Below are 14825 nucleotides of genomic sequence, written 5' to 3' on the forward strand. Positions count from 1 at the left end.
TATTTTATATCCCGCAACTTTGCTAAAGTTGTTTATAATTCCAAGTAGTTTTTTACTTGATTTTCTAGGATTCTCTAAGTAAATCATCATATCATCTGCATAAAGTGATAATTTAGTTTCTTCTTTGCCTATTCTAATTCCTTCAATTTATTTTTCTTCTCTTAGTGCTACAGCTAATGTTTCTAGTACCAAAATGAATAGTAGGGGTGATAATGGACATCCTTGTTTTGCCCCTGATCTTACTGGGAATGCATCTAGCTTATCCCTATTACAAATAATGCTTGTTGATGGTTTTAGGTAGATGCTATCTATAATTTTAAGGAAGGCACCATTTATTCCTATGCTTTCCAGTGTTTTTAATAGGAATGGGTGTTGTATTTTGTCAAAGGCTTTTTCTGCATCTGTTGAGATGATCATACGGTTTCTGCTAGTTTTGTTGTTGATATGGTCAATTATGCTAATAGTTTTCCTAATATGGAACCAGCCTTGCATTCCTGGAATAAATCCCACCTGATCATAGTGTATTATTCTTGTAATAAGTTGCTGAAATCTTTTTGCTAATATTTTATTTAAAATTTTTGCATCAATATTCATTAGGGAAATTGGTCTATAATTTTCTTTCTCTGTTTTGACTCTACCTGGTTTGGGTATTAGTACCATATTTGTGTCATAAAAAGAATTTGGTAGGACTCCTTCTTCACCTATTTCCCAAATAGTCTACAAAGTATAGGAATTAATTGTTCTTTAAATGTTTGATAAAATTCACATCTAAAACTGTCTGGCCCTGGAGATTTTTTCCTAGGGAGTTCAATTTCTTTTTCTGAGATGGGGTTATTTAGAAATTTTACTTCCTCTTCTGTTAACCTGGGCAATTTATGTTTTTGTAGATATTCATCCATATCCCTAATGTTGTCAAATTTATGGACATACAATTGGGCAAAATAATTCCTAATTATTCTTTTGATTTCCTCTTCATTAGAGGTGAATTCACCCTTTTCATTTTTAATAGTGGTAATTTGTTTTTCTTCTTTTTTTAAATCAAATTGACCAAGGGTTTATCAATTTTATTGGTTTTTTCATAAAACCAGCTCTTGGTTTTATTTATTAATTCAATAGTTTTCTTGGTTTCAATTTTATTAATCTCTCCTTTGATTTTCAGTGTTTCTAATTTGATATTTAATTGGGGATTTTCAATTTGTTCTTTTTCTAGCTTTTCAGTTGCATGCCCAATTCATTGAATCTCCTTTTTCTCTATTTTATTCATGTAAGCATTTAGAGATATAAAACTTCCCCTAAGAACTGCTTTTGCTGCATCCCATAAGTTTTGGTATATTATCTCATTATTGTCATTCTCTTGAATGAAATTATTAATTGTTTCTCTGATTTGTTCTTTGGCCCACTCATTCTTTAGAATTAGATTATTTAGTTTCCAATTAATTTTTAGCTTATTTTTCCATGGTTCTTTATTACAAATAATTTTTATTGCATCATGATCTGAAAAGTATTCTTCGATTACTTCTTTTTCTTAATTTCTTGTAACATTATATCAAGATTCTTTTTTGACCATAACTTTTCAATAATCCAGCAATTCTTATATTGTCTCTCCTAGATCTGTTATCCAGATTAGTTGTTTTTCTAGTGAGATGTTTCGCATTCTCTTCTATTTTTTCATTCTTTTGATTTTGTTTTATTATTTCTTGGTACCTTCTAATGTCATCCATTTTCCTTTACCCAATTTAAGTTTTCAAGGAGTTATTTTTTCCCCTAAGTTCTTGGATCTTTTTCAAAATGGTTGACTCTCTTTTCATAATTTTTTCTTGTATTGCTCTCTTTAAAAAAAAATTCTGCAATCTCTGTGTGCTAGCTCCTTCTCACCCTCAGTTTCAGCCCAGGAATATGTCCGCTCAGCACAGCTGGGCCTAGAGTTCCAAGACAGCAAAGCTCCTTCCATATTACCCTACTCAGTCATCAGACCCCCACACTCTCCTCGAGGTGAAAATTCCTGAAGCAAAGGCTGCTTCTAAACCCAGCTGTCCCAGAGGCTTATTGTCTGTTGATTCACCTGGTGATGTTTGCACTTTAGTCAAGCCAAACCTCTGCCCCTGGAGGTTGAGTCTTTTGTGAGGTCCTCTCAAGTTGTCTTAGGAGGACAACTGCTTCACCCTGACTTATGTTTATTTTTGCCACTCTATATTCACTTTGAGGTGATGTTCTGTCTTTTTCATAGAGGAAATTTGGAGAGCCTGCAATTTTCTGACCTACTGTGCCATCTTCCCAGAATGCCCCTCCTATGTGGAAAATTCTTGAGCCATGATGGAGAAAATGTCTATAATAAAACACTATCATCACTATTAAAATTCCTGTCACTTCAGTTCTGAGGTATTGACTTTGGCAAAATTCCCAGCAAATTGGAATTTCAAAATCAAGCAATAGACAAATAATACTCTAGCTCCACCTTGTGACTAAGAGTGGTAATACTTTTGTTTTGCCAAAAATACTTTCTGCCTTTGTTTATATAGTAGGTGCTTCAGAAATGTTTATTGACTTGATTCATGATTCGTTATTATTTTTATGAAATATTAAATAGCATAGGAGTTCTAAGCTTTGCTGTTTTAAAAATAAGTTTTCTCGTGATTTTTTTTTTAATTTTTAAAATCCTCTGAGTGCTGGTCTTCTGTAAGGAACTACCACTGCTGTCCAAGGCATACACAAGACTGGAATCTTCCTCATTCTCCAGCAGGTTTCGATAGGTGTTGATCTTTGCTTCCAGTTTGACCTTAATGGTGAGCAGGGCCTAGTATTCCTATGCCTGGTGCTGCCCCTCTATTTGTGTCTGCCTCACCTCTGCCTCCAGGCATAGCAGGGCTGTATTGATCTGCTCTATTTGGATAGCATAGGGGATCTCCACCTCCCTCAGGCTCTCCTCCAAGCTTGTTTTTAGATGTCAATCTCCTGGGACTGGATTGTACATTTCAGCTCAGTGACTAGTGTTTCCAGCTGATTCCACCTCCTCAGATCTTGTGTTGATAGCCACTGTGCTCTCCTCAATCTGCTGGGATGAGTATTTATCAAGATCTTCTCTGTTCTTCTGAGCCAGAGCACCATACTGAGCTCAGATATCAGCCATGATCTTGCTCAAGTCCTTTGATTTGGGAGAGTCCACCTCCACGGTCAGCCCAGAGCCTATGATTTGGGCTTGTAGAGAATTCACCTCCTCCCTTCTTCATGAAGAGCAGCTCTTCCTTCAGGGTGTCAATCTCTGTCTCCTGTTGCAGCCTGGTCACATTGGGGTCATCAATGACCTTCTGAAGGCTGTGAATGTCACTTTCTATAGACTATCTCATGGTCAGCTTTGCTTCATACTTGACTCTAAAGTCATCAGCCACCAGGCAGGCATTATCAATCTGTAGGATGATTCTGGCATTGTCCACTGAGTTTGTATAGATCTGTGCTCACAGATCCTCAATAGTCTTGAAATAATGTCCCCATTCCCTGGTCTGATCTCCCTTCTTGTTCATATGCTCCCTGATTTTCCCTTCCCGTTTGTGATTCTCCATCTCCAGGCTCCAGATAGGAGGAGAGGAGGTTGTTGAGGTCCTACATGGTCTCCTTCTCCCCCTGGATCTCCCCAACCTTGACCAGCCCCTCTATCAGGCCCCCAGCTCCTAACCCCCACAGAAGCTGGTGGAACTGGCTGTGAAGATTTGGGAGCCAGAGCTGCTAGTGCCTGCATAGACACTGGCAGAGCTGCTGGCCAGCCAGACCTGGTGGCTGGGCACCTGGACTGAGCCTAGGGAGTGGTAGTTGGTAGAGAAGGTGGTGGAGTGGCGTAGTGAAACTCAAGAGCTGGACACAATGCAAATAATTCGTGATATTTCTTTATAAGTATTTATGGGCCTTTAGAATAGTATTATCTAGCACTTCCATTGCATCTGGGGCCATCTCCAGTAATCATGATCTATATCTTGTCATTGGGCCCAGATGGCTCCAAAGGAGAAAGTGAGGCTGGTGACTTTGCACAGCCTTTCCTCACTTAAATCCAATTAGCTGGCAAGTCATGGTATCACATTCCTGATGTCATGGTCCTCTGTCCCACAATGGCTGCCAGCTATGAATTTGGGGAAGCCTGACTCCAAAGAAGGGATTAGGATTCTTTCATCTCACTGGCTCATTATGCCCCTACTCTAGAGTAGAACTCTGAGGACAATTTCCAGACCAAAGCTTACAAATACTGCACGCCTAAGGTTTTTCCAAGAAAGAATTAACAGAGTCCCATCTTGTTAATGTTAAAAAAAAAACAAATAAGATATCAGTTATTTATTTCTTCCACAGAGGAAATGCTTAAAACATGAGGCTCACACACTCACATTAACAAATACTTTAAAAACAACAACAACAATCCATCCCATATATTAACATCTGCCTGAAAGGTAGGTTCTTTTGGGGGTTCTGCTGCTCCAGGAATTGTTTTGAGGCATTATTTAAAAGTGTTTGGAGGAGTTTTGGGGAGAACTCAGGTGAGTCACTGCCTTTTCTCTGCCATTGTGTCTTTGCCCTCCTCAGAACATATTCTTAAAGAGATGGTTAGTGCATAAAGAGATGGTTAAAAGGCAATACTGATCATAGAATCAAGACAAATTCTTGCTAAGGATAGAATTTCTGAAATGCAAAATGCACAGATGGGGAGGGATGGGCCAACAGTGAAAGTGAAGGGAAGATAACAAAGACAAAAAAATAGGAAAAGATCTGCCAAAATTTCCATAGTAAACTTGTGGAAATTAAAATTGTCCAACCTACAAAAAAAAAAAAAAGACTGAGGCAGAGCTCTGAGCCAATGTAGGACTTTATTAAAGAGTCCATGGTCTCCTCTAATGAAGTGGACCTTAGATCTCCCTCATGATCTGAGATGCCCCCAAATACACAAAAGAGCCACTGTGAAATATAGAATCTCATTATTTGACAATCCTTCTCTTGAGGTCCAAAAATGACATATCTGCAGGGGTGGGGCAGTGTCACAGGTTGGGCAAAGCATGGGGCATCTCAACTCACTAAGTGGTCGTAAGGTGGGTCACCAGATCATGTTGGACAAGAGAAAGAGGTCTAGAGGAACAACAACAAAAAAATTAGGGAACTTTCCAAAGATCAAGACAACCCACCCATGTTGTGTTTGGATGTGGAATTGAAACAAAATGAGATGGTGATATCTTTGTCAGCATTCTTGTGGTTGCACAAGTGAGCCTCATAAGTTGGTAAACAAGTAGTGAACATTACATTAAAGTTTGAGGCCCACTATAAGACCGTATCTATCCCTATACGATTTATGCAATATTTCAAACTGATTGAAATAGTGTAGGGGTCCAAATGAATTATTTCTCACAAACTCTTTCATGACACAGGAACTGCCACATTTTGACTCTTATATCACAGCTCCCAGTGGTCAGCATGAAGAAGTAGAAAATGCACTAAAGAAAACAAAAATGGGAAGAACAGCTGGACCAAAACAATTGTACCCAGAAGAGATCCATTCTGGGGGTGACACAATTTTAAGGGCATTAAAAAGATTGGTTATCGAAATATCTGAAAGAAGATGGGATGCAGAATACTTGGGGAGAAGAAATGGACCTTATTATTACCCCCCAGGCAAAAAAAATCATTCGCATTGTTTCTAAGCTCCTGGGAGTCTCTTTCCCCACCCTACCTTTTATCCATAGTGTGAAATTACAAGTAGAATGTAAGCTCCTTGAAGGCAGGAGCCATTTTTTGGGGTGCCTGGCACATTGAATTAATCAACCAATAAGCATTTTATAAGTGCTTAATATATGCCAGTCAGTGAACTAGGGTATAGAGATACAAAGACAAAATTAAATAAATATGTATACATGTTAAATACACAGGTACACCTTGTTTTATTGCACTTCACAGATATTGTGTTTTTTTTTAACAAATTAAAGGTTTGTGGCAACCCTGTGTTGAGCAAGTCTCTCAACACCATTTTTCCAATAGCATGTGCTCAAAACTTGTCTCTGTGACACATTTTCATAATTCTCACAATATTTCCAATTTTTTCATTATTATTATGTCTGTAATGGTAATCTGTGATCCACAATCTTTGATGTTACTTTTGCAACTATTTGGGGCACCGTGAACTATAAGAAAGCAAACTTAATTGATAAATGTCATATGGGTGTGTCCTGACTGCTCTACCAACAAACTGTCCAGATCTGAGGTGAAACAATACAGAAATTAGGCCAACTAAAAACCCTTCAGTGGCCTCTAAGTGTTCAAGTGAAAGGGAGAATCAGCTGATGTAATAAACTTTCTTATTGTCTTATTTTAAGAAATTGCCACAGCCACCCTTCAGCAGCTGCCTCCCTAATCAATCAGCAAGCATCAACATTGAGGTAAGACCCTTCACCAGCAAAAAGATTTCCATGCCCTGAAGGCTCAGTTGATGGTTAGCATTTTTTAGCAATAAAGTATTTTTAAATTAAGGTGTGTGTGTGTGTGTTAGATATAACACAATTACACACTTAATAGACTACAGTATAGTGTCAATATACTTTTTATGCACTGAGAATCTAAAAAAGTCATGTGACTCATTTTATTTCTATATTCCCTTTATCGAGGTGGTCTTGAATTGAACATCCCCAAGGTATGCCAGTATACAAAATAAATCCAAAGTAATGAAGTGTGGGCTAGCGCCTGGGGGAACAGGAGAAGCTTCATTTAGGAAATGGCTTCTGAGCTGAGCTTTGAAGGAAATTAGAGATTCTAAAGGTAGAAGTGAGGAAAATATGCATTCTAGCAATTAAGGACCAGCTCATGCAAAAACCCAGAGACCGAGATGGTGCATCACATGAGGAACAGCAAAATGGGTAATTTGGGTAGATGATAGACTGGGAGCCACTGTAGTTTATTGAGTGGTGGTCAAACAGGTGCTTTAGGAATATCACTTTGGCAGCTCTGTAAAGGGCAGATGGGGGAGGGGAGAGACTTGAGGTAGGGAACGCAATTAGGATGTCACTACAATAGTCCTGGAGCACAATGCTGAGAGCTTGAACTAGGACGGTGGCTGGGTGAGAGGAAGGAAAAGGGGATGAATTTAAGATACGTTGTAGAAATGGAATTGAGAAGACCCCACAGCTGACATGGCACTTTGTAGGTACTTAGTAAAACCTCTTGAATTGAATTAAGTCAGATTATCTCACCTGGTAGCAGTAACTTCACAGAGTCTCCTTTGGGAACTGCTGTGACAAATCAAATCCTGCAAAATGAATCTCAATTTGGAACTTTTAGAAGCTCATGTCTTAGGAAGTGACTAGGATAGGAAGATGGACCTGGAGTCAGGAAGGCGTGAGTTCAAATCCAGCCTCACATAGTAGTTTTAATCTCTTTTTACCTCAGTTTCCTCAACTATAAAATGGAGATAAGAATAGCACTTACCTCCCCAAGGTTGTTGTGAGGATCAGATGAATAAAGTATTTGGCACTTAATAAATGCTCATTCCAACCATCTCTTCTCATTCTAGACGGTCACAGTCAGGAATAGAAAATGAGCCAAGAAGTATCTCAAAGGAAATGCAGATCCTGGTGATGGGGGTACAGTCTCTGGGAACCCCCTTGAACTCTCCTTGAATCTTCCCACTTAGATCTGGCCTTTGCCTGAGGCCATAAGCCCTTCCTTGTCACAAGGCTCAAATCTCTAACTAGCCTAGCCCTCTATTGTCCAGCTGCTTCCCACCATCCCATCAAAATCCCATTCTCTTGTTTCCTGGAGTCTTGACCTCTAGTCACCCCAGTTCCATCAAGATCTTCCTTAGACCCCTGCTCAAGACCCTCCTTAAACCCCTCCTCTAGTCACCCCAGACTACTTGACCGCCCCTCAATCCCTCCCACAATCTTTCTGTATATAATCTCTATCTTGCCCCCATGAAGGCACTTAGCTTCAATCTAGCTCAGTAGATTAAATCTGGCCCACTTGTGAAAACAAGCATCACAAAAAGGTAAGATTTCTTAAGACAACCAAATATGGCAAATCTGTAATAAACTTTGTCTTTTTTTGGCTGTGAGAAGGCTTGAATCAAATTCATTCGGCAGGACCCAGAGTGTCGGTATTCTGGAGTCTCAAGCACCCTAAAAACCTATGGTTCCGTACCCTCATCATTTTTCTTTCACCTCATCACTGGTAATACATAATACATACTTGCAAGTCATTTGAAGACATTCTACTGCTCAGTTCTCTCTCCACCCCATCCCCATCAACAGATGTACAAAACCTTGGAGAAAGGCCTCCCCTACCTTGGATGGATCTTCTGTGGAAGAACCAGTAATCCCTGGACAATCAGAATACTTGGACGGTTATATATTCCCCAGGTTTAGGGAAGGTTTATTTTGATGAAATTACAAATCCATGGTGTGTTGAAGTAAGCTTAATAATAGCTTAGGGGTAAGCTTTTAGGGGTCATAAAAGTCAGTGGTATCTGGTAAGGACTTGGTCACACAAATGTATTTCCATCTGATTCTGGTCTGGTAAATATTAGCCATGAAGCCATTAGCTAGAGAGTATATATGCACCCATCCCTAACAGGTGGCACCCCTATATCCAATATCTGAAAGCCTCCTTCAAGTGAAACTCTGGGAACTTAAAAATGATTGGAAAGGAAGAAAGAGAAAGAAGAAAGAGAAGGAAGAAAGGAAGGAAGGGAAAGAAAGAAAGAAAAAGAAAGAAAGAAAGAAAGAAAGAAAGGAAGGAAGAAAGAAGGAAAAAAAGAAAAAAAGAAAGAAAGAAGCCTTGGACCCATTTTTAAAGCCTCTACTAGTACACTGAGCCTTTTTGGGAAGCAGTCCTACTGACCATACCTTTCCTATGACTCTGGTTGATAGCTATCTTACTCCCAGAGTACCTACCAGCTTTCTGGAGTAGCCCAACCCCTCTTGTGAACATTTCAGTCCTTACAATCCCCATAACTGCTTCCTAAGTTAACATGAGATCTTGTGTTGGTCTTCATCATTGTGTCCCTGTGTGTGTATGTGGGGTGTGGTTTTGAAAATGTCTTATAGCACCTACAGGGCCCAAAGCCCATTGGGATGTAGGTTTTATTTATCACAAGAGTCTAAAACACTGTACCCTGCTCTCATAAGATCACTCACATGCTTCTAGTTGACTGCAAAGACAACTAGGCTGTGGGATTATTAGTTCAGTACAGTCACACCATGGCACCAGAAAAAGAAAAACCACTGTCTGTTAGAGGGACCTCACAATTCAAAGGCCCAAGAACTGGAGCAGGCCTGCAGAGGTAATCTTGTCCCCTCCACATACTCCGCAGTCCCTCCTTGTCTGCATCCTTGCTGAACTCTTTGTCAGCCATTTTTGTACCTTTGCATAAAGAGCTATCCCCTTTTCTTGGAATGCTCTCTTTCCTCATCTCTGCCACTGAGAATCCCTGCCTTCCTTCAAGATTCAGGTCACATGCTACATTCTTGCCTTCCTGGTCCCTCCAGCTACTAGTGCCTTTCCTCTAAGGTTATCTCCCATCAATTCTGTATGTGTCTTATGGAATCTTTTATATACATGCTTTTCCTTTATTAGAATGTAACCTCCTTGAGGGAAAGGACAGCTTTTGACTTTTTTTGTATAACTGATGCCTGGAACAGTGCCTGGCATATATAGTAAGTGCTTAATAAATGCTTGCTGATTGTTTGTACCCAGAACTCCCATACGATGGGGTCTCAAAGCCAGTCACTTCATTTTTCTAGATTAGTCTCAATTTACATGTGAAGTTTGGAGGAAAAAACCTTGCCAGGACTTTTACAGTTCTCAGGTTGTTTGATTACGTCCTGGTTACTTTAAGGGCAGTTTTTCTCAATTTATTTAAATTAAATCAATATGCATTTATTAGGAGCCTTCTACTTTATGTGCCAGGTAGAGTTCTAGGGGCTGGGGATTTCTTTGAAATCTATGATTTCTTTGGTATGGTGAACTCTCAGTGAGGAAACTCCCAGATCTATCACTGGTGTCTAATTCCCAGTCTTAGGGCGTCTAAAGATCATCTCAAATCACGGACTTTTTGGTGTCAGGACCCTCTTGACTATCTGCTGAAACCTACAGATAGCCCTTTGCAGAATAATATATTTAAATGTATAAAATCATATACATAGGTTTGCAAAAGAAACAAATCCTATTGAAAAAGTTATTAATTTTTTGTAAAAAAAAATAAAAGTTCACAGACTCCAGATTAAGCAGCAGTGATTTTAGTAGAAAGCCTTCACTTTACCTATGGGAAAACTAAGACCCAGAAAAGAGAAATGACTTAAAATATCAGAAATCTAGAACTGGAAGGGACCTCAGAGACCACGTAAACCTCCCCTCCCCATTTTACCAACAAGCAAATCGAGGGCCAAGTTGGTCAAGTGATTTACCCAAGGTAACAAAGGGGATATCTTAGATTTTGAAAGGATAGCTTTTGACTCCTTGGGATAGCCAGCATTCTTTCTGGCTCTCCTCTAAGGTTAAACAGTTGGCATGTGGGACAGCAGGAATGAGACCTTCAAGACAATACTCATCTTTTACCCCTCCAGGGCTGACTGTTGGTGGTTAAGGGTTGAAGCTATGGGGGTAGCTTGGCAGGTGGCAAGACACAAGCTTGGAAACAAGGGGAAAATATCCTATAATTAGGACTCATATATCTATGGCATTCTAAGGTTTACAAAGTATTTTAAATAGAGGATCTCATTTCATCTTCACAGTAGACCTCGGACACAGGTGCTTTAATTATCATCTCCCAGCCTCAAGTCTCTGCCCATTCCAGTCTATCCTCCACTCAGCTACCAACATGATCTTAAGTACAGGTCTGACCATCAGCACCTGCTCCACCATTCAATAAACTCCAGTGTCTCCCCATTACCTCCAGGACCAAATATAAAGTTCCTTGGCTTTTAAAGCCCTGCATGGCCCCTTCCTGCCTTTACAGGCCTCTTGTCTGTCTTTTACTACTCAATGAGCCAGTGACTCTGGCCTCCTTAATGTTCTATGAAGAAGACAGTTCATCTCCTAACTCCAAGCATTTTTACTGATTGAACCAATGGGAAGAATTTTCTCCTTCCTCATCTCTACTTCCTGACTTCCCTTGCTCCCTTGAAGTTGAAGCTGAAATTCTATGTTCTGCAAGAAGACTTTCTGGGTACCCCACAACATTAATGCCTTCCCTCTTCTGATTACCTTTATTTTATTGTGGATATATATTCTGTATATTCTACCTATCATGTTGGTAAATGGTGTTGGCATGTTGTCTCCCCCATTAGACTGTGAGCTTCTTGAGACTAAGGGCTATTTTCTAACTTCTCTGTATCCCCAGTGCTTAGTACAATACCTGGCACTTAGTATGTGCTCAATAAAACTCCTTATTGGGTTATTTAGGAAGCTGAAGCCCTAAGATTTAAGATGATTTGTCTAGAGTTATGCAGCTAAAATAGAGCAGAGTTGCCTCAGATTCACCTTCCACTTCATCAGGCTTGACTGCTTCAGGTAGGAAGGTTGCAGTGGTAACTATTGGGAGGTGGCAAGAAGGCAACTCTAGAAATGGAGAAAGTAACCTAGAATAAAGGCCTGTATTTAGAGAGGCAGCATACTAGGTGAAAGGCTGGACACAGCATCAGGAAGACCTTGTTTTAATGTTCCCTTACACTAGCTGTGAGATTTAGGATCTATGAGCCTCAGTATTCTCAGCCGTAAAATGGGGATGATCATAGCACTTACATTCTATAAGGCTCAAAAAAGTTCAAAGGAGCTAGTGTGTGGAAAAAGTATTGGGGAGAATGAGGGAGAGGGGAAAAATTTGCTCTGGTATCAGAGAACCTGGTTTCAAGCCCTATCTATGATCCTATTCTATCTAGAGGCCTGTCGCAAAGTCACCTTACTACTCTAGGCCTCAGTATCTTCATTTTTTTTCTCAATTGTGGGGAGGGGGTGGGGAGATGATTAGATCTCTGAGGTTCCTTCCAGCTCTGTGTGAAACATTAAACATATCACTGTACAAATACCAGCAATTGTAAACATACAAATCATTTACACCCATAGTTCCATTTAGTCTTCCCAATACAGGCATACCCATTTTTCAGATGAAGAAACTGAGGCCTATAGATATATCCTAATGACCTCATCAGTGCACAGGAAGGCAACCTTAGCCATCTAATCCAATCACCTTATTTTACAAATGACAGAACTAAGGCTTGCAGAATTCATGTGACTTGCCCACTATGCCCAGCTAGTAACACACAGCAATAGTAAGTAGCAGGGCGCTCCCTGAGACCCAGCTCTTTGGTCTCTAAGTCCTGCATTCTTTCTTCTATCCCATTCTTTCCTAAACTAGAGGAGACAGTGTGAAATTAGTAAGTGGAGGCTGACATGAATTTTCCAGTTCTGCTGCAGCAGTATCTCCACTAGGGGCCTGTCCTTTCCCCTCTGCCTCCCTTAACTCCAGGGTGTAGAATCCTAAAGAACCATAAGCCCAACTCTTTTACATATTGCCCAGGGGGTGAGGGGGTGGTATCTGTCCCAGCCCCTCCTTGCCCAACCAGTCAAAAGTCACATGAATGGGGAGGAGAAGCTGAGGAATAAGGGACATAAATAGGGTTGGGTAGTCTGAGATGTCCCAGAGGAGGCAGGCTCAGGACTCCAGAGGTATCTAAGGTGTTGTAGGAGCAGCAAGGGCACCTTTACTGAAGGGACCATCCTCCTGTTGCCTCTCCTACTGCTGGTGCCCCTGCTCTTAGGCACCTACACAGAGGGCAAACTTAGGAATTTTGGCTTTGGTACCTATCCTAAAGTGACAGATCACCCTGACCAGCAGTGGCTTTGGCAAAGACTAGACCAATTTAATCCGAAGTGTGAGGAATTCTGGAGACAGGTAATGGAAACTGGAAAAGGAAAAGAAAGGCAAGCTGGGGCTATGGGTTCAGATAGGCTTATGCAGCTGGCCAGGGACCCCACAGAATTGCTCTAGGGACCACAAAAGAAATACAGCATCAGAGAGTTGGAAGGTGCCAGAGAAGACACCTAGTCCAACCTTATTTTAGAGGGAGAGAGACTGGCCAATGCTAGAACAAGTTACTCAAAGGCAGGATTTGGACTCAGATATGCTGATTCTAAAACCCACTTTCCACTGAGCCACCCTGCCTCTTAGAGTCCAGTGGGGATGCTAAAAGACTTGGGGAAGGGAAAGGTCGATGACTGGGCTCTCAGCTTTATGGTTTGGAGTTCTTGGGGCTAGTCAGTCTTTTGTGGCACCTGCTGGAAAGCTCTATGGTCACCTCCTGGTCAGTCTGGGGGGCAGTTTTTCTCAACTAGCTTCAATTTAATTTGCTGTGCATCTGTGAAGAGCTTGTATACTATGCAGTGAGAGGAGTATTAGGAGCTGGGGATTTCTTGGTATAAGGAACTCTCATGAAGGAAAGGCCCAAGTCTGCTACTGTTTTGTAATGTACAGTCTCAGATTGTTGCCTGGGGCACTGAGTGGTTAAGTCAATCCAACCAGGAGCATGGCACAGTCCTCTAGGACACTGCTTTCTATCTGGGGAGACAATGTATAAATATATATGTTCATACAGCCATTCATTTGCTAGAGATAGCTCTAATGGAGCAAGCTGATTGTTAAACTTTAATGTGACCATGTACACTTTGGAAATCAGCAGTTGCTGGAAATCAAGGTTTGATTTATTATTTTCTTGATTGACTAGTCATAAGAAAGTGTTAATAATGCATATGAAATTAAAACTCTGTCCTGCCTATAGTTTCCCCCCCAGAGAGCCTGGTTGTTAAACATATAGCAGCACAGCCTTGTATTGTTCTATAAACATTGCTTAAGCTCATCAGGAGTGCAGGAGAAGGCTCAGGGAAGAAAACCATTACCAGACTGGAGGCCTGGAGAGAAAGACAAGGTATGTTGGAAAGATGAAGCACAGCTGGGAAGGTCAGGACCTTCCTCTTGTAGAACATAACATTTCTCTAAACTTTGAAGGAAACAAAGGGTCCTAAGGGCCAGAAGTGAAGAGGAACTATATCTCAGGCATTTGGGAATAGCCTGAGAAAGGCAGGGAGAAGGGAGATAAGAGAAAGAAGGCTGGCTTGCCAAGACTGCTGAAAACATCAAAAGGTGTAATACATGATGACCCTGGAAAGGTAGGCAGTCGGGAGACAGGTTGTGAAGCCAGTAACTTCCTGGGATCATGTAGGCCATACAGTATATGTAAGAGGTGAAACAGGAACGCAGGTTTTCCCAATGCAGTGGTTAAGAGTGTGGGGGAGACAAGAGGGAAGAGGGAGAAGGGGTGGAGAGAGAGAGAGTGAAAGAGAGAGAGCGAGAGAGAGACAGCACAGGAGAGAGAGAGAGAGAGAGAGAGAGAGAGAGAGAGAGAGACAGAGAGAGAGAGAGACAGAGACAGAGAGAGGAACCACTGTTTATTTCTCTTTTGTGTAGTACAAATTGTGGTCACTGATCAGAGGACAATAGATTTTGAGCTGGAAGGAACCAATCAATCAACATTTATTAAGAGTTTACTATCTTCTAGGCTTTATCCTAAGCACTTGGAACAAAGGTCATCTACTCTGTAAGTTTTAAGACGGAATATCTGCAATGTTGAAGATGTGGGGCTTCCAAACAAAACTTTTAGGAAATACAGTGAAACAAACATCTCTAACCCTCCTCCATTTTGCAAATGGCGGACATTACTTGCTTTACTCATCTCATAGAATGGGGACCAATTAGTACATACATAATCACTGAAATTAATAACTGGCGCTTTGTCAGCCTGAAAGCCCTTTACATACAT

General features: G+C 40.8%; 1 pseudogene; it reads right to left on the minus strand.

Annotated features, from left to right (window-relative positions):
- Positions 1-2653: 2653 nt before the first annotated feature.
- On the minus strand, positions 2654-9367 carry LOC118847108 (annotated as a pseudogene).
- Positions 9368-14825: the final 5458 nt, after the last annotated feature.

The sequence above is a fragment of the Trichosurus vulpecula genome, chromosome 4, assembly GCF_011100635.1.
Source record: "Trichosurus vulpecula isolate mTriVul1 chromosome 4, mTriVul1.pri, whole genome shotgun sequence".
Lineage (NCBI taxonomy): Eukaryota > Metazoa > Chordata > Mammalia > Diprotodontia > Phalangeridae > Trichosurus > Trichosurus vulpecula.